The following is a 22,516-nucleotide window of genomic DNA, read 5'->3' on the forward strand; positions in this document are numbered from 1 at the left end:
ATAATTGGAGGACTCAGAACGCTCCCTTCTCAGAGGACCCCAAGTGTCTTATAGGTCTAGTGGAGTCCATTATGTTTACCCATCGTCCCACATGGGATGACTGCCAGCAATTGCTCTGCACTCTCTTCATGATGGAAGAGCGAGAGCGTATCCTCAGTGAGGCCAGGAAAAATGTCCTCGGAGAGAATGGAAGACCCACTACCCTCTAGCCCATCATTGATGAGGCGTTCCCACTTACGCACCCGGATTGGGACTTCGGGACTGCAGAAGGTAGGGAGCGTCTCCTGGTCTACCGCCAGACTCTGATGACCGGTCTCCGGGTGGCCGCCAGACGGCCCACTAACCTGGCTAAGGTAAAAACTATTGTTCAGGGGGAAATGGAAAGCCCAGCCACATATCTGGAAAGGCTGTTTGACACTTACAGGCAGTATACCCCCATAAACCCGGAAGCAGAGGAACATAGATCAGCTGTAGTCCTCTCATTCATCAACCAGGCAGCCCCCAATATCCGGAGAAAACTCCACAAGCAGGAGGACCTGGGGGAGATCTCTATTAGTGAACTGCTGCAGCAGGCAGAGAAGGTCTTCAATGCTAGGGAACTTCATAGGATAGAGAGGAAAGGCTGAGGAAAGAGAAATGGGTAATGCAGGAGAAAAATAGGAAGGAAGACAGAGAATTTCAGAAGAGGGAGAACAAGAAGCAGAGGGACGAGATGGCCAGGATATTCCTGGCCGGGGTGAAGGAGGGCCCTAGGCCAACAGGACCCCGCCAATCCTGACTAGGACGAGATCAATGCGCCCTGTGTAAGAGATATGGACATTGGAAGAGGGAGTGCCCCCAAAGGAGGGAACAAGGAAGAGGGAACCCTGTTAAGACCCTGCACCTAGGAGAGGAGGATTGACAGGGATGGGGCTCGGCACCCCTCCCCGAGTCCTGGGTAACCCTGTGCGTGGAGGGGACTCCCATTGGGTTCATGGTAGATACTGGGGCACAATATTCAGTTCTTAACCAGGCCCACGGTCCCCTGAACCCAGGATGCACAAGTATAGTCCAGGGAGTGACAGGGTCCAAGAAATGTGCCTGGACCACTAGCAGAAAAGTGGACCTAGGAAGGCATCAGGTCTCTCACTCATTTCTGGTCGTACCTGAGAGCCCCGCACCGTTGTTAGGTAGAGACTTACTAACCAAGGTTGGGGTGTGCATTCATTTTGAACCTGAAGGAATAAAAATCATGGACAAAGAAGGGCAGCCCCTACAACTGGCGCATGTGTTAACTCTGTCCCTGACCGATGAACATCATCTGTTTCAGGCAGATCAAGAAAAGGGGGGGCCGGGGAGAAATGGACTCTTGGTTGCAGAGGTTCCCTTCCGCATGAGCCGAGACCGGAGGAATTGGTCTCACTAAACACCTATCCCCGGTCATTGTTCAACTCAAAGCCGCAGCTCTACCCATCCGGGTCCGGCAATATCCAATGCCGGAAGAGGCCAGGAAAGGAATAGCACCCCATATCCATAGACTGTTGGAGACAGGAATCCTTAAAACCTGCCAATGTGCATGGAATACGCCCCTGCTTCCAGTGAGGAAGCCTGGCACTAGAGATTACAGACCAGTGCAGGACTTGCGAAAAGTCAATGAGAGGGTAGAAGACATCCATCCTACAGTGCCCAACCCTTACACCCTACTCAGCCACCTGCCACCCACGCATGTGTGGTATACTACTCTGGACCTGAAAGACGCCTTCTTTAGTATCCCACTCTCTGAAGTTAGTCAGCCTTTGTTTGCCTTTGAGTGGCAAGAGCCGGGTGGGGGGGGGGAGAAAAGGGCAGCTTACCTGGACTAGACTACCACAGGGCTTCAAGAACTCTCCCACCTTATTCAATGAAGCCCTAAGCCAGGACCTGGGGCCCTTTTGCAGGAGCCATCCCTGTGTGACACTGCTGCAGTATGTGAATGACCTGTTGCTGGCCACGGAAACCCATGAAGAGTGCGAAGAAGCCACAGGGATCTTGCTGGCTGAACTGGGTGAACTGGGATATCGAGCCAGCACCAAGAAAGCCCACATCTGTCAGAGGTCAGTAGTCTACTTGGGGTACAAAATATCTAATGGGGCCAGGTGGCTAATGCAGGCCATGAAACAAACTGTCCTGACTATCCCCGTCCCTTCCTCACCCTGGGGAATGAGAGAATTTCTTGGCTCAGCCGGGTTTTGCAGGCTCTGGATTCCAGGGTACGCAGAAATAGCCTGACCGCTATATGAAGCGACCAAAGAAGGGCCAGGCTGGCAATGGACTCAGGAACAACAAGAGGCTTTTGGCAGACTAAAAGAAGCTCTCCTCCGGGCCCCCGCTCTATCTCTGCCAGACCCAGAAAAACCCTTTATCCTGTTTATAGATGAAAAGGAGGGAGTGGCTAAAGGAGTCCTGGCTCAGCAGCTGGGCCCGTGGAAAAGACCTGTGGCCTATTTGTCCAAGCGGCTAGACCCAGTGGCCTGCAGGTGGCCACCTTGTCTGTGTATCCTAGCAGCTATTGCTCTACTGGTAAAGGAGGCAGACAAGCTGACTTTTGGCCAGAACCTGAGAGTAACAGCCCCACATACCGTAGAGGGGATCCTCAAGCATCCTCCAGGAAAATGGATGACGAACGCAAGACTCACCCACTACCAAGGGCTCCTACTAGATTCTCCACGAATTGCCTTCTCTGACCCGGTAACCCTAAATCCTGCCACCCTTCTGCCAGACCCAGATCTGATGACCCCCATCCATGACTGTAGAGACATCCTTTCCGGAATTATCCAGGTGCAAGCAGACCTGAAAGACACACCGTTACCAAACTGTGAGCTAAATTGGTATATGGATGGGAGCAGATTTTTGCAGGAGGGGGTCAGGAGAGCAGGGGCAGCAGTAGTAACCCACAAAGGGGAAGTTGTCTGGAGTGCAGCTCTGCTCCCTGGCACCTCAGCACAGAAGGCGGAACTTATTGCTCTCGCTGAGGCCCTGGAAAGAGCAGAAGGCAAGCGGGCCAACATTTACACAGATAGGCACTGTCCATGTCCACGGTGCCATCTACCGAGAAAGAGGATTTCATTCCATAGAAGGGAAGGGACTGAGGAATCTGCAAGAAGTCCAAAGACTACTAGCTGCTGTCGAAAAACCCAAAGAGGTAGCAGTTATACATGTACCGGGCCACCAATCAAAGAAGACAACTGAGGCCATTGGCAACAGCCATGCTGATGCGGAAGCCAAGAGGGCAGCCCTCTCGGACTCCCTTGTACTTGCAGCCCTTGAAATACCCATACCTGAACTGCCCGCCTTGCCACCCAAACCTGAGTATTCCCCCCAGGATCTTGAGTGGATTAAGAAACAAGTCTCGGGGAAAGTGTTTGGGGAGGGAAATTGGAGTAGGGACCAAGAAGGTAGGTTGATCCTGCCAGAAGCATTGGGGCAGTACATGCTTGCTAATCTGCATAAGTCCACCCATCTAGGCTGGAAAAAGCTGCTCAGCCTTTTCCAGTCCGTGCAGTTGGTGTTTCCCCACCAGAATGAGGCAGCTTGTCAGATCACGAAAGAATGCAGTAGCTGTGCAATGCTAAGATCAGCCCCAAGAGGGCTGCACCCGGCACTTACCCGGGAAAGGGGGAGGGCTCCAGGGAGGAGTTGGGAAATAGACTTCACCGAAATAAAACCAGGGAAGTATGGATACAAGTATTTGCTGGTTATGGTAGATACTTTCTCTGGGTGGGTGGAGGCCTTTCCAACCAAGCATGAGACTAGCCAGGTAGTAGCAAAAAGATTAATTGAGGAAATCATCCCCAGATATGGTGTCCCTGAAGCAATAGGTTCCGATAACGGCCCAGCTTTCGTTAGCAAAATCCTGCAAGGACTAGCCCTAGCTTTGGGAGTAGATTGGAAGTTACATTGTGCTTATAACCCACAAAGCTCTGGGCAGGTAGAAAGAATGAATCGGACCCTGAAGGAGACCCTTTCTAAATTGGTATTAGAGACTGGCGGGGACTGGGTGACTCTCCTTCCCTTAGCCATCTTCCACGCTCGGTACTCCCCCTATGTACATAGTTTAACTCCATTTGAGATAATGTACAGGGCCCCTCCACCCATAACCCAGCGAGTGCAGCTTCCCGGTGCAGAGGACCCATCCCCTGACTATCTGAATGTGTTGCAAACTCTTGCTAAAGTGCAGCAGAAAATCTGGTCCCTGATCAGAGCATATTACGAGGGCAGGAAAATTCTGAGCCCGGAACATGGCATAGTCCCAGGGGATATGGTATGGGTCAAAAGGCACCAAGTGAGGACTCTCGAGCCCAGGTGGAAAGGACCTTATGTTGTATTGTTTACCACCCCCACTGCTCTCAAGGTTGATGGTATCGCTCCATGGGTGCACCACACCCACGTTCGGATCCTACCTCGTAACGATCCAAGGAACCGAAAAGAAGAGTGGAAGGTGCAGCAGCATCCTGCCAATCCCCTAAAACTACACTTAAGCCGAAGATGAAAGAGATCCTGCTAATAAGCTCCTTAGTATGGATCTTCACGGGAGCCACATCTGTGGGGATCAGAGGCACCAACCCCCATCAACCAAGGAACCTGACCTGGATGCTGATTGATAGTGACAATGGGGAAGTCATCAACTCCACACAACACAGTGTGCCATTCGGAACCTGGTGGCCTGACCTGTATTTCTGCTTTTGGCAGATCACCCCTGTTTACCGATCCATCCCTCCAAACTTGGCTCGCTCCCATGGGTTTTATGCTTGCCCAGGAACAGGTAAAGGAAGGCACTGTGGCGGGGGGCATGACTTCTTTTGTGCCAGCTCGGACTGTGTAACCTCGAACGATGGGGATTGGAGATGTACAGTTACAAAAATAGATTCTGTCAAATTTACTTATGTCAACAAGGGCATCCCTTGTCACCAGCCTATGACCCTTTACAAAACCAAGGCTTGTGACAAAACGGACCAGGACTGGGTAAGAGTTCAATTCACCGAGACGGGCAAAAACACTGAGGTATCGCGCTGGATAAATGGACTAATGTGGGGAATGGTGTATTATAAATATGGGGGGCATGCTGGTTCGACCCTCATCATTAAATTAACCGTGTCAACTCCCACCGCTGCCGTAGGTCCCAACCCGGTTATAAATCCCCAGAAACCTTCAATCCAGGACAAGGGCCTGAGCAAAAAGGATAAGAAAATGCTGACCAGAAAGCTTGCTCCCGAGCCCACAAGAGGACCGGGTCCATCGACCTCTGGGTTATGGGCCCAGTACACTCCCTCCGGGTTAGATAATCCCATGTGGGAAATGGTGCAGGCAGTAGTAGAGACTTTTAACCACACCACTTCTTCCCTCACCGATCCCTGTTGGCTATGCTACCCAGGATCACCCCCCTTCTATGAGGCAATCGGGATAAATGGCTCCTACATTATCAACAACTCCCATCCCACTTACTGGGATGGGAGACCGTGGGGACTTACAATCGCTCAAGTCTCAGTCGTTGGTACGTGTGTAGGCACAGTCCCAATGACCCAGAGCCAGTTATGCTCCTCCTATAATAACACTACGTGAGAGCAGGGAAAGTGGATTATACCCTCCTCAGGCTGGTGGCTCTGCTCAAAGACAGGCCTCACTCCGGCCCTATCCACCTCTGTGTTCAATGCTAACAGTGAGTTTTGTGTTCTGGTGGCCATTCTACCTCGTCTAATGTATCATTCTCATGAATCTCTCCTTTCTTATTGGGAAGAAAGGCCGAGCCCCCATCAGAGCAAGAGGGAGGTTGTTACCGCCCTGACCATTGGGACCCTCTTCTCCCTAGGGATAGCAGGGGCAGGCACTGGGGTCACAGCCCTTGTGACGTGGGAAAAAGGGCTCACAGCCCTGAGGCTGGCAGTCGACAGGGACCTAGAACAACTCCGACAGTCAATATCAGACCTGGAGCAATCCCTCACCTCCTTGTCAGAGGTGGTCCTACAGAACCGAAGAGGCTTGGACCTCTTGTTCTTAAAAGAAGGTGGGTTATGCGCAGCCCTAAAAGAAGAATGCTGTTTCTATGTAGATAAGACAGGTGCAGTCAGAGATTCCTTAGCCAAACTAAAAAAAGATCTTGACAGGCTGCATAAAGAACATGAAAGCAGCAGCAGCAAAGGCTGGTTTGAGTCTTGGTTCAAGCACAAGCCATGGTTTGCTACCCTCCTCTCAGCCGTTGCAGGGCCACTGGTCATCCTGCTGTTTTTGCTTACCATCGGTCTGTGTATAATAAACAGGCTACTTAAGTTTGTGCAGGAGAAGTTTGACACCATCCAACTCCTGGTCCTTGGCCAAAAATATCAGGGCCTAGAAACTGCTGCGGAAGATTCCTTAGTCTGATCAAAAAAAGGGGGGAAATGTAACGGAGTGCAGAGAGCATCAAGAGTCAGGAAAAAGAACTAATGACACTTAACCTGACTGCCTAGAGCGAGAGCCACCCAGTTTTTTCTTGTGTAAATTACCCAAGGCTTCTGAGAAATGCGCCTACCCTAAGTTAGATAACTAGAAGTGGGCAACAGCCTGGGAATGCCTGGGGATGTAACCCATGATAAGTCACATAGACATGCTTGGGTAAGCAAGAGATAACAATTGAAGCGGGCAGGCAACTGGAGCGTCCCCTAAAAAGGTTACAATGTTTCCCATTGGTCACAATATAGAGTGTGTTTTAAACCTATTAGTTGTAGAACTGCACGGCCTTTGTTGTAATGGCTGTGAAGATCCTATATAATCAGTACCCAAAGTTGCTTCGGGGTCGGCAGCTCGGAATCGGCCTGCATGTCAGGGGAGGTGCTGTCGACCCCAGCTTGCTGGCTGAATAAAGACTTTGCTTGGATTTTCATCTCCGTGTCCGTGTGTCTTGTTCTCTGGGAAACCCCGGAGTCCTGGACCCTAACACATCTCTCTCTGAGGTAGCGTGCACTCCTGACCTTTCTCTAAAAGTGCATGTAACTCTGGGGAAAGGAAATCCCAGGGCAAAATACCTCTAAAACCAAAATCAGTCAAAGGGAGAACTAATGTTTAAAACCCATTTATTGCTTACAAACTTCAGTCTGGGAATGGTTCCCTTTCCTGATCCAGCAGAAGCAAAACTAGCACTCCTCCTTACCTCTCAGATTCAGATAAGCCCTCCATTGCCCGGGTAATTACCCATTGCTATGGAGATGAACTTTTATCCACCCCTGAAGAACATCTGTTGATATGCTGATGCACTAAACCCAGGCAAGATATTCTGGAAATATTACAATTTTACCCACAATGCACTTTCTCTCAATAAAACTTAAACCTTTCAGGGCTCCTCTCCTCCCTGAGGTCGCCTGCACTTTTTCTCTCTTTAAATAAGTAACTTTAAATAAACCTTTTACTCTGCTTCTCTACTTTAATAAGTGTCTCTGCCCTTCAATTACTTGTTGCGGTGGGGACAAGAACCAGGAAAATAAACAATACCCCCCCAACAGCATTAATATTTAGAAGACAGGAGAACATCTATGCATTCATTTCAATGATTATTTCAAGATTCTCCAGAAAATCCAAAGTGTGGAGGGTTTTGCTTATATTTATTTGATTTGGTTTGGATTTTTTATTTGGGTTTGTTTACTTGTTTGCTTTGCATTGACTAAGAGTACAAATATTTTTGCTTAATAGACAGGATTTGGTACTTCATCAGTTTAAGACGGTGAATGGGGAAATAAACTTGACAACTGCTGTGGGTAAAATTGCAATATTTCCAGATATCTCACCTGGCTTTAGGGCATCTCCAATCAATAGGTGTTTCCAGGGGGTGGAGAGAAGTAGTCCACTCCAAATGAATAGGTAGTTACATGGCTTATATGGAGTGGTTGGGTGGAGCTCTCTCTTTTTCTACAGCTGGTCAGAGATGACTTCTTGTAAGAAAAAATAGGTTTCTCCTACTTTATTTCTCTCTTTGACTGATTTTGGTTTCAAAGGTATTCTGATCCAGGATTCTACCCCCCCCCCCCACCGAGTTACAACTGCTAACTGCGAATCTCTTTTATAAATGAGATATAAGGAGGGGAAAGTGATCTGACAAACACTTAAAATTGACACCATAAACATAGAGGGAAATCAGAAATAATTTTTTAAGTAAAGAGTTCAATGAGAAAAAATTCTTTTCTCATAACTGAATTGACTCATTGTGAATAAAATTGTAACATTTCCAGACTATCTCACCTGGCTTTAGTACATCTGCGTATCAATAGGCCTTCAGAGGTGGAAAGAAGTATGACTTTAATGTATTTGCATCATTCCTCAGGGATGGAGAGAAGTTCATCTCCATATCAATGGGTAATTACCTGGGCAAAGAGAGCTTATCTGTACCTGAGAGGTGAGGGGGAGGGCTGGAGCAGGGAAAAGAGAAATGGCCGCACACTGCAGTTTGTGAGCAATAAACAGATTTTAAACTTTATTTCTCCCTTTGACTGATTTTAGTTTTTAGAGGTATTTTGCCCCGGGATTTCCTCTCCCCAAACTTACACTCATTAATAGAAAAATTTATGTTCAGTGCTTACAAGGTCCTGCAATTTAAGCCAAGTTAGTATTTTGCTTTTATTTTCCTTTTAAGGCAAATTTTTAAATAGAGGTGATTTAAAAGAATTACATGAGATAGCCAGAAAGAAAAGAAAAAACAAAAAACAAGTGAACTTGCCAGTACTGTTTTATGGCCCTGCTTGGAAGGCAGGCCCAATTAAGATAATCCAGTTGTATAGTATCAGAGACATAATTCAAAAACATTAAAAGATAAGAATCCTTGGTACACTGGCATTTAGAGGTCCAAATGTTCATGTTAGGGTCCAGGCTTCCGAGGCTTCCCCAGAGAACAAACTACACAGGCATAGAGATGTAAATTCAAGCAAAGTCTTTATTCAGCCAACTAGTTGGGGTCCAAGTCAGCCCGAAGCAGCGGGTCTCAACAAGGACCCCGAGCACTCAGAGCCAAGGGTTTATATAGCAATTTCAAAGCACTTAACTCATAGCAATTTTCTATAACTATACATTATTCTTGCAAGACATATATCCTGGGGTTAAGCAAGGGCAGGGTAAGACTACTCCTCAATGGTCAGGGAGGTTCTGCACGATAAGCTTGGTATGTAAGATTTACTGACCAAGGTTAGCTGACCAAGGGTCACAGCTGCCCACCACCCGGTGCTCATGATTAACTTGTTTTTCAAGGCCTTACCCAGTTCCAGTTTTTCTTTCTAAGTCACATACTCAGAAAATGGCTTCTAGGCCTTTAAGATGGCTATGCTTATGCTAACTTATTTCTATTCTTACATTCCCCTCTTCTTCTTGTATCTATTTCAATCATGAAATTAGGGGTCATCTGTTTGGTTAACACTCTGATAGTTCTGTCTCAACACTATGATTTGCACGATGCTAATGCGTTCTTTGATAAAGGTAACACATGGAGTGACTCCGGTTTGGCGGGCCTACTACTTGTTAGAATAAGCTGGGGTGGTGCTGATTACTTCTGTCTTGTTGTAGAGGGAGGTGTAAGTTTTAGGAACTCTCTCAATGCAGGTTCTTTGCCTACTTGCAGAGGATAAAGTGAGTCTCGGTCTTTGTCTTCTACAGATAGGGACTCTAGCTGCTGCTAGGGAAAAGGGGCGATGACCGCTCTGGCTGCTTCGTGCTGAGAAGGGGGTGCAGTAAAGGGTGCAGCTAGGTCTCTATTACTGGTCAGTTGAGAGGGCTTCAGAAGGCTGGCGCTTCTATTACTATTTGCAGTTTTGTGGCTTCTAGGCAAGATAAAACAAATTGTGTTATTAGGTTATGTAGCAACATCTGGAGTTGGATTTTCTATTCTGGAGGCTGCAGTTATTGAAACAATACTTTTCTCTAAAATCACCCTCATTTTTATTAGAAGTAACCAGGTTAAGAAAATAATTAACAGCTGGCTTGATCATTTGCACAAGTGCAGCAAGAAGAGCAATTGATTACACAGGCTCTTTTAAATATGCTTTGCTGGAACTTTTTGTAAGGAATTTCAGATTGAACTTTTAAAGGCCTCTTGAGGCCAGACAGCCAAGCTAGACTTGCCATCAGGCTTTGCCTGCAGTACCTGTAGATTTGGATGAATTCTTCTCTTCTCGAGGTCTCTGAACCTGCCAGGAAGTGACCTTCTTTACTCACCTGGTAAGGCTGCTGGGAACTCTGTAAGCAAGGTACCAGGCCAGTTCTTCCAAGGGGCTTTGTTGGCTTTATAAAGTCAATCTTAGTTCCTTAAAGTTGTTCACATCTGAGTCCATGCACATGTCTCTCAGGTATGACATTCCAGTCAAAGCCCTGGCAGTATAACCAGTGTTCTTAAGTAGTCTTCTCACAAGGAAAGCAGATTCTTATTGAACTCATGCAAATAAACATACTGCCATGGAATACAAAAACAGTCACTGAAAGTTTTTAAACTCTGGAGGGATCAGGTAGAGAGAAGGAAGTTTCAATTCTGCTCATAAAGATAGTCATTTACTAAACTGTTGTCAGTTTAAGAGAACAAGGTTAAAACACTTTATCAGCAACATTTGAAACAAAAAGACACAAAATCATTTTCTTTAGTTTATGTAATCTTATGTAACTAATACCTGTTCTGCTGAAATCTAGTTCTTTACCAGTTTAGGGATAATACTATAAATGACAAAAGACTTACAAATGACAATGGTTAAAGATCTGATGAGAGCTTACTGTAAGACAGTTGACATAAGGAAATTCTGATATTTCTGTAATACAAAACATTTAGTAACAAAGTTTAGCATCATTCTCTTTGACAGTGCTTTCCTGGTAAATAAATAAATATATATCAGATAAATAAGCCAAATTAGTCAAATACTTTCTCTAATGAGAAAAAATTCTTCTGACATGTTCCAGGGGCCCTCTGGAAAATATCAGAGTTAACTAGAGGTAAAAGCACTTTTTTTTGAACTTAGCATAAGTGTCCAAGACCAGATACAAAAAAAGCAGAGAAAGTGCTTAAGTCTACAGGTCTTCTCTGAAAGCTTCAAGAATGTTTTACTCTTTAATAGTAGATATAAGCTGCTATGCAAATTCTATTAAAAGCTCTAAGATCATTTGCATTAAAAAAATATGAAGAGTCCTCTGAAGGACTACTACTAGTAAGATGGCAAACTTCCGGCTTCTCTTCGGGGGTCCTTGGTTTCCGCCGGCGCCACCTGAAGCCCAATCACCTCTCGCTCCCCTCCCAATCCCAGCACCTAGCCAACAGCCACCAGCTCCGTAGAAGTGACACCTCAATCAATTCATGCCCCTTCTTATATAACCCAGCACCTTTCCCTAATAAAGCGGAACTCTCTGGTTAATTGCTGCTATGTGTCGCTCCTTTCCTTTCATCCCCCATGTTTTTTTTTTTTTTTTTTAAAACATACAGCATATAAATTAAACAAGAAGACCTGGTGGTTGTCAAAAAAATCTATTACAACCTTTCTCAAAAGTGGTCACACGTTTGTCCATTTAAACTTTTACAGTGAAACTTGTTTTTCTGGGAGAAACATAATCTTGTCTAGATTCTAGTTTAATTTTTAAGAATAAATTTTGGTTTGTTAACTAAGTGCATTTAATCAGCTGAAAAAAGCTTTGTTACCATTCTGCTTAGGAGGATAAATTAAGAAAACAAATAATCAGTAACAACTTTAATCATTTGTTGGTTAGAGATTTTTCCACTTATAAAAATATATGGAATAAATAATTCAATTTCTCAGGCCATGCAATCGTTTTCAATAACAAAATATTTCAAAGGCAAATAAAGCTTATACAGTTGTTAACAAACTTTAGCTTTTAGTCTTTTTAATATTACGATTTCATTTTTTTTTTTTTTAATATTCTGGCAACTCACTGAGACTTTAAGCATGAGAAACTGCTTTGATCTTTCAACATTAAGAGCAGACTAACAGTTAAAGAAAACTGTTTAACTAGAAACGAGATTCTAATTTTGCTGTGCACTTGATATCAAGATTCACTTGCTTTAATTTCACTAGGCAGGACTATATCTGTAAGAATATAGTAATTTATTCTTCATTTGCCCTATGGTCCCAAGCACATAAGCCGGTGAGAATTAGCCTGGGCTTGCCTGCGGCTTGACTGGGTTTATCTCACTTAATCTCTAAACATCCTGACCCTCCCCCCCAAAGCAACAGGCTGAGCGGGTCTTCTACAACAAAAGGCACCACGCTGTTTTCTCTCTTTAAACAAATAGCTGTACTTTAGAACAAAGTTACTTTCTTTATCACAAAACACATTCTTTAGCATGCAGAAGACTTTTCATTCTTTATACTTTTTCTTATTAAAACATACATTTTTTAGCATAGAGAAATGTTTTATTACTTTAAATAGTTTTAATTAAAACTTAAAACCATTAGAAACTTTAATTTCCAGTGAACACCGAGAAGCAGGCCATTGTAAACTGTTAAACTAACATTCTTTAGATTGACAAATTTATGAACACATTTTATAATTTCTGTAACCATGAGCTTTACAGCACAATCTCTCATAGAGTATATCTTCTTAACTTAGCAAAACTTTAAGGTTTTAGGTTTCTACAAAGATTCTCAGGCAGTAGGTAGGTATACACACTGTAACACACAATTAAAAAGAGGTTCACTTGCTTCAGTCATTTAGTTCACTCATTCGTAACAACTATTCTAGATTACTTACAAGACCTTTACTGAATATTAGACAAAGCCAAGCCTTTAAGCATTTTATTTTTAAAAGATTTAGCAGATAACATGACTTAAATGACCTCAGGTAAATTTAGGCAGCTGATAACTACAAGGACATGCCCGCCTCAGGCAAACTCAAATTAGCATTAATGCTTAACACTTTTTATCAGGTTTTCTGGAAGTTTTAGACTACCTAATTTTCACAAGCGCTTGTCTTTAAATCAATTTCATTAATACCATCCGGAGGTAGAAAGATATATTCATTTACACACTTAGGGGGTCGTCTGAGTCTGTCTCATGGTGAGAAAGAAGGAAAAAGAATATGAGGGAGACAAAGGCGAAGGATGAAGATGCCACTTCAAACAAAATGACTGTTGTATGTGCTTGTGAACGAGTGCCTGTCGTTGCACAGTTTTCCTTCCACGGGGGACGCAAATTTATCTGGGATTCGCGGCTGTGACCCCCTTATCCTGTCACGGGAGTCTTCTAGCGGCGGGCGCCCTAATGGCTCTTAATTGCCCGACCCGTGCCCGCGGGGAATGATGTAGTGGCAGAAAGGAGGAACGGAGAGAGCAGGAGAACCTTAGAACAAGGAAACTTAAAATGAGAAGCGAAAAAAAATATAAACCGAAACCAAAACACAGTAAAACAGTCAATGATAACACTAAGCACACACACACCACATCTGATCGCACTCGTTCGGACCGGTCCTTCTCTCACTCTGGTGCGCACCACACTCACCACTTTCAGGGTCTTCAAAAACTCTCGTAATTCTCCTGAAGGGCGTCCACTCGGACTGCCGCAGGGTGACGAGCTCGATCTTTTCCTCCTCGGGCGCCAGTTTTCTGCCGATCGGATTTGCCTTCCTAAGGCCGAGTCACTCGGACCCTAGGGCCAGGATTGGTTACCTGGGCTTCACCCAGGGTCGCTAACCTGGGGGCCGGGACTACCAGCCCGGACTTCCTCACTCGGGACCACTAACCCGAGACCATACACGGGATGGCGACTCCCGCTTTATAATGGATTTATGCAGACACGAGGGGGCGACCCTCGAATTACACTGCCCCGTCCGGACAATTAGACCTTGCCTCCAGCTGTCCTTTGTTCTCAGGGAAGCTGCTCGTATCCCGGACGAGCCCCCAAATGTTAGGGTCCAGGCTTCCGAGGCTTCCCCAGAGAACAAACTACACAGGCATAGAGATGTAAATTCAAGCAAAGTCTTTATTCAGCCAACTAGTTGGGGTCCAAGTCAGCCCGAAGCAGCGGGTCTCAACAAGGACCCCGAGCACTCAGAGCCAAGGGTTTATATAGCAATTTCAAAGCACTTAACTCATAGCAATTTTCTATAACTATACATTATTCTTGCAAGACATATATCCTGGGGTTAAGCAAGGGCAGGGTAAGACTACTCCTCAATGGTCAGGGAGGTTCTGCACGATAAGCTTGGTATGTAAGATTTACTGACCAAGGTTAGCTGACCAAGGGTCACAGCTGCCCACCACCCGGTGCTCATGATTAACTTGTTTTTCAAGGCCTTACCCAGTTCCAGTTTTTCTTTCTAAGTCACATACTCAGAAAATGGCTTCTAGGCCTTTAAGATGGCTATGCTTATGCTAACCTATTTCTATTCTTACATTCAGATCCTATGAACTGTTGGGGTTATATTTGTTTCTTATTTAACAAATATTTATTGACACTGAAGGGTCCCCACCAGTAAGATGGCAAACTTCCGGCTTCTCTTCGGGGTCCTCAGTTCCCACCAGCACCACCTGAAGCCCAATCACCTCTCGCCCCCCTCCCAATCCCGGCACCTAGCCAACAGCCACCAGCCCCGTAGAAGTGACACCTCAATCAATTCATGCCCCTTCCTATATAACCCAGCACCTTTCCCTAATAAAGTGGAACTCTCCAGTGAATTGCTGCTATGTGTCGCTCCTTTCCTTTCATTGGTGCCGAAACCCGGGAGCCGGGACACCCCAACTGGGCCCCGTCTCCCCCCCCCCGACACCAGCAGCAGCTTGCCCTCGTCCTCTTTTTCCGGCGCTGGCTCATCACATTCACCACTCCTCTCTGGCCTTTAGGTAAGTTTTCCCCCCGGAGTGGGCCACTCTTTTCCAAGCTATCGCAGTGCCATTGACCGTGATCGTCTGGCAAGGCCCTGACGCTTGGGGATGAGGAAGGAACGCTCCCCGCCTCAGGCCTTCACAGCTGCAGCGGACCCTCAGGCCCCTCCTCCAACAGCCATAAATCCCCGCCTCAAGCCTTTACGGCTGCGGCTGACACTCAGGCCCCTCCTCCGACAGTCATTAATCCCCGCCTCAGGCCTTCACGGCTGCGGCCGACACTGAGGCACCCCCCTCCAACAGCCATAAATGAGGTGACTCCTTTGTGTCTGAGAACGCTCCCTTTTCCCCCCCTCCTCCTTCTGCTCCGTCCGCCGAAAATGCCTAGCGCTAGGTACCTCGTGACTCCGGCACTCTGCCTTCTTAGGGAAGTCTGGGTGACAACCCACACTTCCTAAGAAATTCCGACTCGTATACGAGTTTCCACAGACCACCAAGGATCATCGGGGACGCCCTTTGTCTCCTTGTGGTCTGCTTCCAGTCCGAGGATCTCTGTTCGTCTTCCCCTGTTTGTCTCCTTCTCTGTCCTTTAGCCATGGGAGCCTCCTCATCCCTCCCTGAAAGTTCACCTCTTGAATGCCTGCTTAAGCATCTGGCTACCCTCTCCCTGACGCATGATATAAAACCAAAACTTCTCCGTAAATATTGCTCCCAAGATTGGCTGACATACCCCTAGACAATAACAACCAATGGCCCACAGGGGGAACTCTTGATCCTAACATCACTCGCAATCTCTTTAACTACTGCCAGCGCCTGAAAAAATGGAAGGAGATTCCCTATATCGAAGCTTTCTGCCTCCTCCTCTCCCGGCCCCCTCCCAAGTTCTCCTAGCCTGGAAGCCACCGCCCCCGCAGAAGCCTCCCATTCACTCCCTTCCCCTTCTTCTCCTACAACAGCCCTCCTCCCTTCCTCCCCAACCATCTCCTCCCCCATCTCACCTCCTCCACCTTCATTCCCTGCAGATTAAGCCTGAGCCTTTCAGCCCCTCTTTAACTAAGTCCCAGGGGCCTCCTCCGTCTTTGCCCTCATCACCTGTTTCTCCCCTGTTAGGGACTGCCTTTGTCTTCTCACATGTTTGTAGAGAGAATGGGAAAGCACCTCTCCCCATGTCTGAATGCAGCATGGGAAAGCACAAAACTGGTGCAGTCCTTAGAAGTTATCTGTCCACAAAAACATATCTTGCCATGACTCCTCACTCTGAAAATAGGGAGACCTTAAAGATGTGTAGAAACACCACACCTGCTTCTAGCTATGCCCTTCCTCCACTTGCCGATGTGGCAAGAATAGAAAACAACGCATTCCATAAGTAATTAACTGGAGCCCTGCTATAGCTCAAATAGTAGAGCATGAGACTCTTAACCTCAGAGTCATGAATTCAAGCCCAACTAAAGCAGCAGAGGCAAGCAGCTGGGCTGCAGGCTGGCAACACGTGAGTCTGATTCTATCTTTCTGTATTTTCTTTGCCCCCCTTCCGCACTTCAGGACCTGCTTGAATAGGCGCAGCTAGACCACGTCACTCCCCCACAGACTGAGCCAGAACCCTTCAGTCCCCCTCAGACTCAGTCCCGAGAGCCTCCCAAAATTATCGCCCCCCTCTGGGAAGTAGCAAGATCCGAAGGCCTCGTGCGCATTCACATCCCTTTCTCCTTAGGAGATTTAGCCCAACTAGAGAAACGCCTAAGTTCCTTTTCCACTGATCCCATGACATACATCAGGGAGTTTCAATGGACCCTCCAGTCTTACAGCCTCACACATCATGACATTTTCATGCTCCTGGCCAATACTCTCCTCCCTGAAGAGCGTAGATGAGTTTGAGACTTCGCCCAAATGCAAGCTACCGAAACCCACAAGACTGACCCCACCTATCCCCCTGGCCCCACTGCTGTCCCTGAACAAGATCCACACTGAGATTATAACACCGCCATGAGTCTCTGCTCTCGAAATATTTTTGCCTCCTGCTTAATAGCAAGTCTGAAAAAGGCAGTTCGTAAAGTAGTCAATTTTCAAAAGCTCCAAGACATAATTCAAAAGAGAGACGAAACCCCCTCTGAGTTCTTAGACTCACTCAAGCCCTATTACAGCATACCAGCCTGGACCCAGAAACACCTGAAAGAAGACATGTCCTTATGACATACTTCCTAGCTCAAAGCTACCCGACATTAAAGCTAAACTCAAAAAATTAGAACAGGGCCCCGCTATCCCACAGACTGAGATCCTAACAGTGGCCTTTAAAGTCTTCCATAACTGGGAGGAGGAGAAAGAAGGCCGTAAACAAAAGGCTGATCAGGCCAATTTCCAGATATTGGCCCAGCTGATAAAATCACAACCTGGGCGCCCCTCTACAAACAAGCGCCCACCAAGAGCTTGTTTCAAGTGTAGAAAAGAGGGACATTGGTCAAGGGCGTTCTCCTCCCCCAGATCTCCAACCATCCCATGCCCCAGATGCCACAAAAAGGGCCACTGGGGGTCTGATTGCCCAACCACCCAAAGGGGAGGCTGGATGAACAACCCCCATCCTAAGCCCGCCATAGTGGGGCTGGCAGAAGAAGATTGACGGGGCCTAGGGGCTTCTCCCCTGACCATTTCCATCACCAAACAGGAGCCCAGGGTTACTTTAACAGTAGACGGTTGTCCCATCTCCTTCCTCCTAGATACAAGAGCCACCTTCTCAGTCTTGCAAGAATACTGGGGCCCTACCACGCCAGCCATTACTCCTATAGTCGGGGTAGGAGGTAAACAGATTTTCCCATTAAACCCCCCCCCCTTTTATGCACAATCCTAGACAGTCCCATACCTTTCTTCCACTCCTTCCTAGTTATGCCCCAGTGTCCCTTCACTAAGACGAGACAACCTTTCCCTCCTCCACGTTTCCATAACTATATCCACTCCCACAGCCCCCCGTACTCCCTTTCTGATGGCCCTCATAGCCGACAACCCCCCTCTACCCAATGAAAGCTCCAGTTCCGCCCTCATACACCCTGTAAATCCCAAAGTTTGGGACATTACAAGCCCCTCCATGGCCCTATGTCCCCCTGCCTCTATCAAATTATGTGACCCCTCTCAGTATATCTGTCAGGCCCAATACCCCCTAACCACTTCAGCCCTCATAGGCCTCCAACCCATCATTCAAGCAGACCCACTCACTCCCCATTTAATACCCCCATATTAGCTGTTAAAAAAACCATCGGATCTTTCTGCCTTGTCCAAAACCTTTGCCTCATCAACATAGCCATTGTTCCTATCCATCCCTTAGTTCCAAATCCATACAGCCTCACCATCCCACTTCTCAGTCCTAGATCTCAAGGACCCATTTTTCTATCCCTCTAGACCCCTGCTCCCAAGATTTTTTCATCTTCACCTGGACGGACCCATACACAAGACATTCTGAACAACTCACTTAGACAGTTTTGCCGCAAAGCTTCCGAGATAGTCCCCATATTTTTAGACAGGTCCTAGCTCAGGACCTCAAACAGTTTCATCATGATCACTCCAAGTCCACCTTATTACAATACATGGACAATCTTCTACTCTGCAGTCTCTCGTGAGAACAGTCTCAACTTGACACTGCCTCCCTACTTAACCTTCTAGCTTCCAGAAGTTACTGAGTATCCCCCGTCAAAGCTCAAATCTCTTCCCCTCCTGTCACTTACCTCAGATTCCTTCTATCTCAACAAAGAAAGTCCATTACCTTAGACAGAAAATAGCTCCTCTCTGACCTGCCCATTCCCAAAACCAAGACAGAAATCCTTTCTTTTCTAGGCCCTTTCTAAGCCTGGCTAAATATTTTAGAACGTAGATCCCTAACTTCTCCCTGCTCCCTGTTGGCAAGACCCCTATATGACCTCAGCAAGAGCCCCTCCCCCCCAAAAAACCATTATCCTCCTCACCCCGACACTCCTTCATTAAGCTCCATCAAGCCCTTGTAGAAGCCCCAGCTCTCCATCTTCCTGATTTGTCGAAGCCCTTCTCATTATACATTCATGAGAGGTCCAGTCAAGCTCTAAGAGTCCTAGGCCAATATTATGGCCCATCCTTTGCCCCAGTAGCTTATCTCTCCAAGCAATTAGACCCCACAGTTCTGAAATGGGCCCCCTGCCTACGAGCATTAATCGCTAGACAGCTCTTGCAGAAGGCAGCTCATAAACTGACATTCAGGGCGCCCCTTACCATTCTGTCCCCACATCACCTAAAAGATCTCTTAACCTACAAAAGTTTACAGACTCTCCCTCCCTCCAGACTCCTGACCTTACTGTCCTCTTTCCTCCAAAATCCCGTTCACCCCCTTTGCCATCCATACCCGAATCATAACTTTTTCCTCCTTTACTGCTCTCTTGCTTTTTTCCTCATTCTTATTGTCTTCCCCGCCACCCCAGCCTCCTTTGTATGGCTATTCAAAGTCAGACAGACTTACACACAGCATCAAACAAGAGTTACTGCCCTCATTACCACACCAGACTGCCCTCTGAAAAGCTGCTCTGAGCCTTTATACCTCCACTTTCCTCCCTCCACCGAAGTGTTCACTAGCAGCTACCCTTATTCTCCCTACCTCTGCTTCCTCTATGACCAAAAACAAGTCTATTGCAGGCGATAGCCAGACACCTACAAGAGATGTCCCTACTGGTCTTGTGCAATTCACTACATGAGTAACTTCCAGTACCCACAGTATTACTCCTCCAACCATTTCATGAAATATCCCAACGGCTCATTCTCCTTATCAATCCCAGATCCCTGGGACTCTTGATGAGCTGCCAGAGTCACAGCCTCAGTTTACTATGGGGGGGGGTCCTCAACCCCCCACGGTGCCCTTCATATCTCTCAAAAGTATGTTCCCTCTCATTCCCAGATCTCTCAAGTTGCATCAGATATCAGACATTCTGAAAAAGTCATTATCCAAACTCTTGATGGCGCCTCTTCATCTTCTTATCCCCGCCCCTCCTCCCATTTCTCCTACTCTTCGTTACAGCTCATTCAGGACACCACCATCTTTCTCAACCACACCCTTAACACCGCCAATTGTTTCTTGTGCACATCACTACAGCGCCCATTGCTGGCCGCCGTGCCGCTTAATATTTCCAACTACTCCTTCCATGCAGAAAGACAACCCCTCTGCCCCCTGGCAGACATACCCCTATGAGAACCAGAATACGCAGATAATCTCACCATCCACCACTGTGTAGGCCCAACTCCACCCCTCTCCAGCGCACTTCACTGCCTCCCAACTCCAGCACACCCTGCATTCTCGTCACCCTAATCCCACAGTTTACACTTTACAGCATGGCAGAATTCCTTGAGCTCCAACCTCCCTTGCCCTTGCGCACAAAAAGGGCTGCTTTCCTTCCCATCATGGTCAGTATCTCTTTGATCACCTCAGCCATTGGGGCAGGGTTTTCGGAAGAAGCCTTGAGTCACTCTCTATGGGCAGTTAGAGATCTCAACGCAAACTTGAGGGAGCCCTGACATCCACTGCCGATTCCCTAGCCTCTCTCCAAAGACAGGTCACTTCGCTAGCTAAAGTCACCCTTCAAAACTGGCGGGCCTTAGATCTGCTTACAGCCGAGAAGGGCGGCACCTGCGTCTTCCTTCAAGAGGAGTGCTGCTATTACATCAACGAATCCGGCATTGTAGAAACTGACATTACCAAACTCACCGACCTTGCCTCCAGCCTCCACTCTGCTTCCAATTCCAACCCATTCTCTTCAATACTAACAAACCCCCTCCTCACCTGGCTCTGGCCCATTGCAGGCCCCATAATAATCATTCTTCTCACCTGTCTCTTCTTACCCTGTATAATAAAGTTCATCAAATCCCAAGTCAGAAAAATCTCTAATCAAGCTTTCAACCAACTTTTACTCAGGAACTACCAGCTTCTGGCCACAGAAGATCCCTCACCCTCACGTGACCTCCTCACCACATGCTGAGATGGACCCATCTCTCCACTGGAAACTGTTCCTGGAAACAATGGCCACAGACGCCTGGCTCCTGACACCCATATCCTCTTGGCACCATTAGAATCAACAGGTCCTCAACCTATGGTTACAGGGAATCTTCATTGATTTCCAACCTGAAGAAGTCCACATCTACTCGTCCTTACTGTAAGGAGTCCTATCAACCCTTTCCTCCCAGTCCTCAAGCCCTCACTCCCTTCTCCGCCCCCGTTCAGCAGGAAGCAGCCAGAGAGAAAGCAACGTCCACAACCCCATAGAGGAGAAAGTGGGGAATGAAGGGCCTCCACCAGTAAGATGGCAAACTTCCGGCTTCTCTTTGGGGTACTCAGTTCCCGCCGGTGCCACCTGAAGCCCAATCACCTCTCGCCCCCCTCCCAATCCCAGCACCTAGCCAACAGCCACCAGCCCCGTAGAAGTGACACCTCAATCAATTCATGCCCCTTCCTATATAACCCAGCACCTTTCCCTAATAAAGTGGAATTCTCCGGTGAATTGCTGCTGTGTGTCGCTCCTTTCCTTTCAACACTTCCCTCTGAGCAGCTGCTGAGAGAGCCCCTTCTGTAGAAAACAGACACACAATATTGCTTATAATTTCAGTTGTTACTAGATCTCCTGGCTTTCATTTACAGAAATAACATGAATTTATAAAATGTTGCCACATCCTTATAGTTTAACAAATGCCATCTTCACTCATGAAACACTGGAACCTTTAATTAAGTATGCTATATTTTCAATGGGAGAAAATCCTCAGCTTTTTGGGATAGATAAAAATATAGTATTCAAAGGAAAATCGTCACGCATCATTTTCAGAGTGTTAGTACAAGATCTTTCTGAGCTCTGGTGGGCCAGGTACCTTGCTGGCTATGCTGTGCACCCTCTTAACTTGCATACATGCATTACATACATACATACATACATACATACATACATACATACATACATACATACATTACCTTACTCAGTTTAAGAAAGTCTTATTCAAGCACAGACTTTTTCTGGCTTGGTCCCAGTGAATACAAATTCTGGTGCACTAAGATCCCCACCCCTTGAGATCCAGTCACCAACACAGAACACACCCTACCCCTACTCCTTAAAAATGCGATTCCTCACCCCAAGCTGCTGCTCCCTCTCTCTGGGGGCAGCCATTTTCTCTTACAGATAATAAAATCTCTTGCATGGGCCCGTGTCTCCTGAGTCGTTCTGGTGTAAGGAGGGTCTCGGTGAGATACCCTTTCATTGGTGCCGTGACTTTGGATGAGGTTCTCCCATTGACTTTACTCTTCCTCCAGGAATCTGAGCTGGTTTGGGAACCCTCGCTGCCTGATCGTCCTCCACGGGCTCACCATCCATTTCCCCAGTCGCTTGTCTTCTCGCCCAATACTGGCCTTAAATTTGGTAAGTCTCCCCTTCATGGTCAATTTAAATGTCCCTTTGGAACCTGGGAAGTGACCGTTGAGTGTCCAGCACCCCCAAGGGCTCTTCTGGAACAGGGGGCACCCCCAACCACAAATTTCAGAGTCATGGTTAATCCCCATAGCCAACCCTTCTCTGCCTCCCCATGGTGAGAATCCTCATTCACTGAGGCCCCATCTCCCTTTATCTACTCATAAACTCCTGGTACCAGGTACCGAGCCTCCTCAGCAGTTTTGCCTCAACAACTTGGTTAGAGGTGGTGATGACCCCCTAACTGTGTCTGGTCTTCTCTGTGACCTTCTCAATCACTCTAGGACAC

At 46.9% G+C, this 22,516-nt stretch overlaps 1 long non-coding RNA gene across 2 annotated transcripts; it reads right to left on the reverse strand.

Moving 5' to 3' along the window:
• Window positions 1–8,893: 8,893 nt before the first annotated feature.
• LOC140850452 (uncharacterized) lies at window positions 8,894–14,447 on the reverse strand. Of its 2 annotated transcripts, none has more exons than XR_012133307.1 (2): window positions 13,458–14,447; window positions 8,894–10,335 (listed from the first exon to the last, which is right to left on the reverse strand). It is a non-coding gene; the product is annotated as an uncharacterized lncRNA (long non-coding RNA). The 2 variants fall into 2 exon arrangements; XR_012133306.1 differs by having other exon boundaries at window positions 8,894–10,414.
• Between the last annotated feature and the right edge of the window lie 8,069 nt (window positions 14,448–22,516).

The sequence above is a fragment of the Manis javanica genome, chromosome 7 (genome assembly GCF_040802235.1).
Source record: "Manis javanica isolate MJ-LG chromosome 7, MJ_LKY, whole genome shotgun sequence".
NCBI lineage: Eukaryota > Metazoa > Chordata > Mammalia > Pholidota > Manidae > Manis > Manis javanica.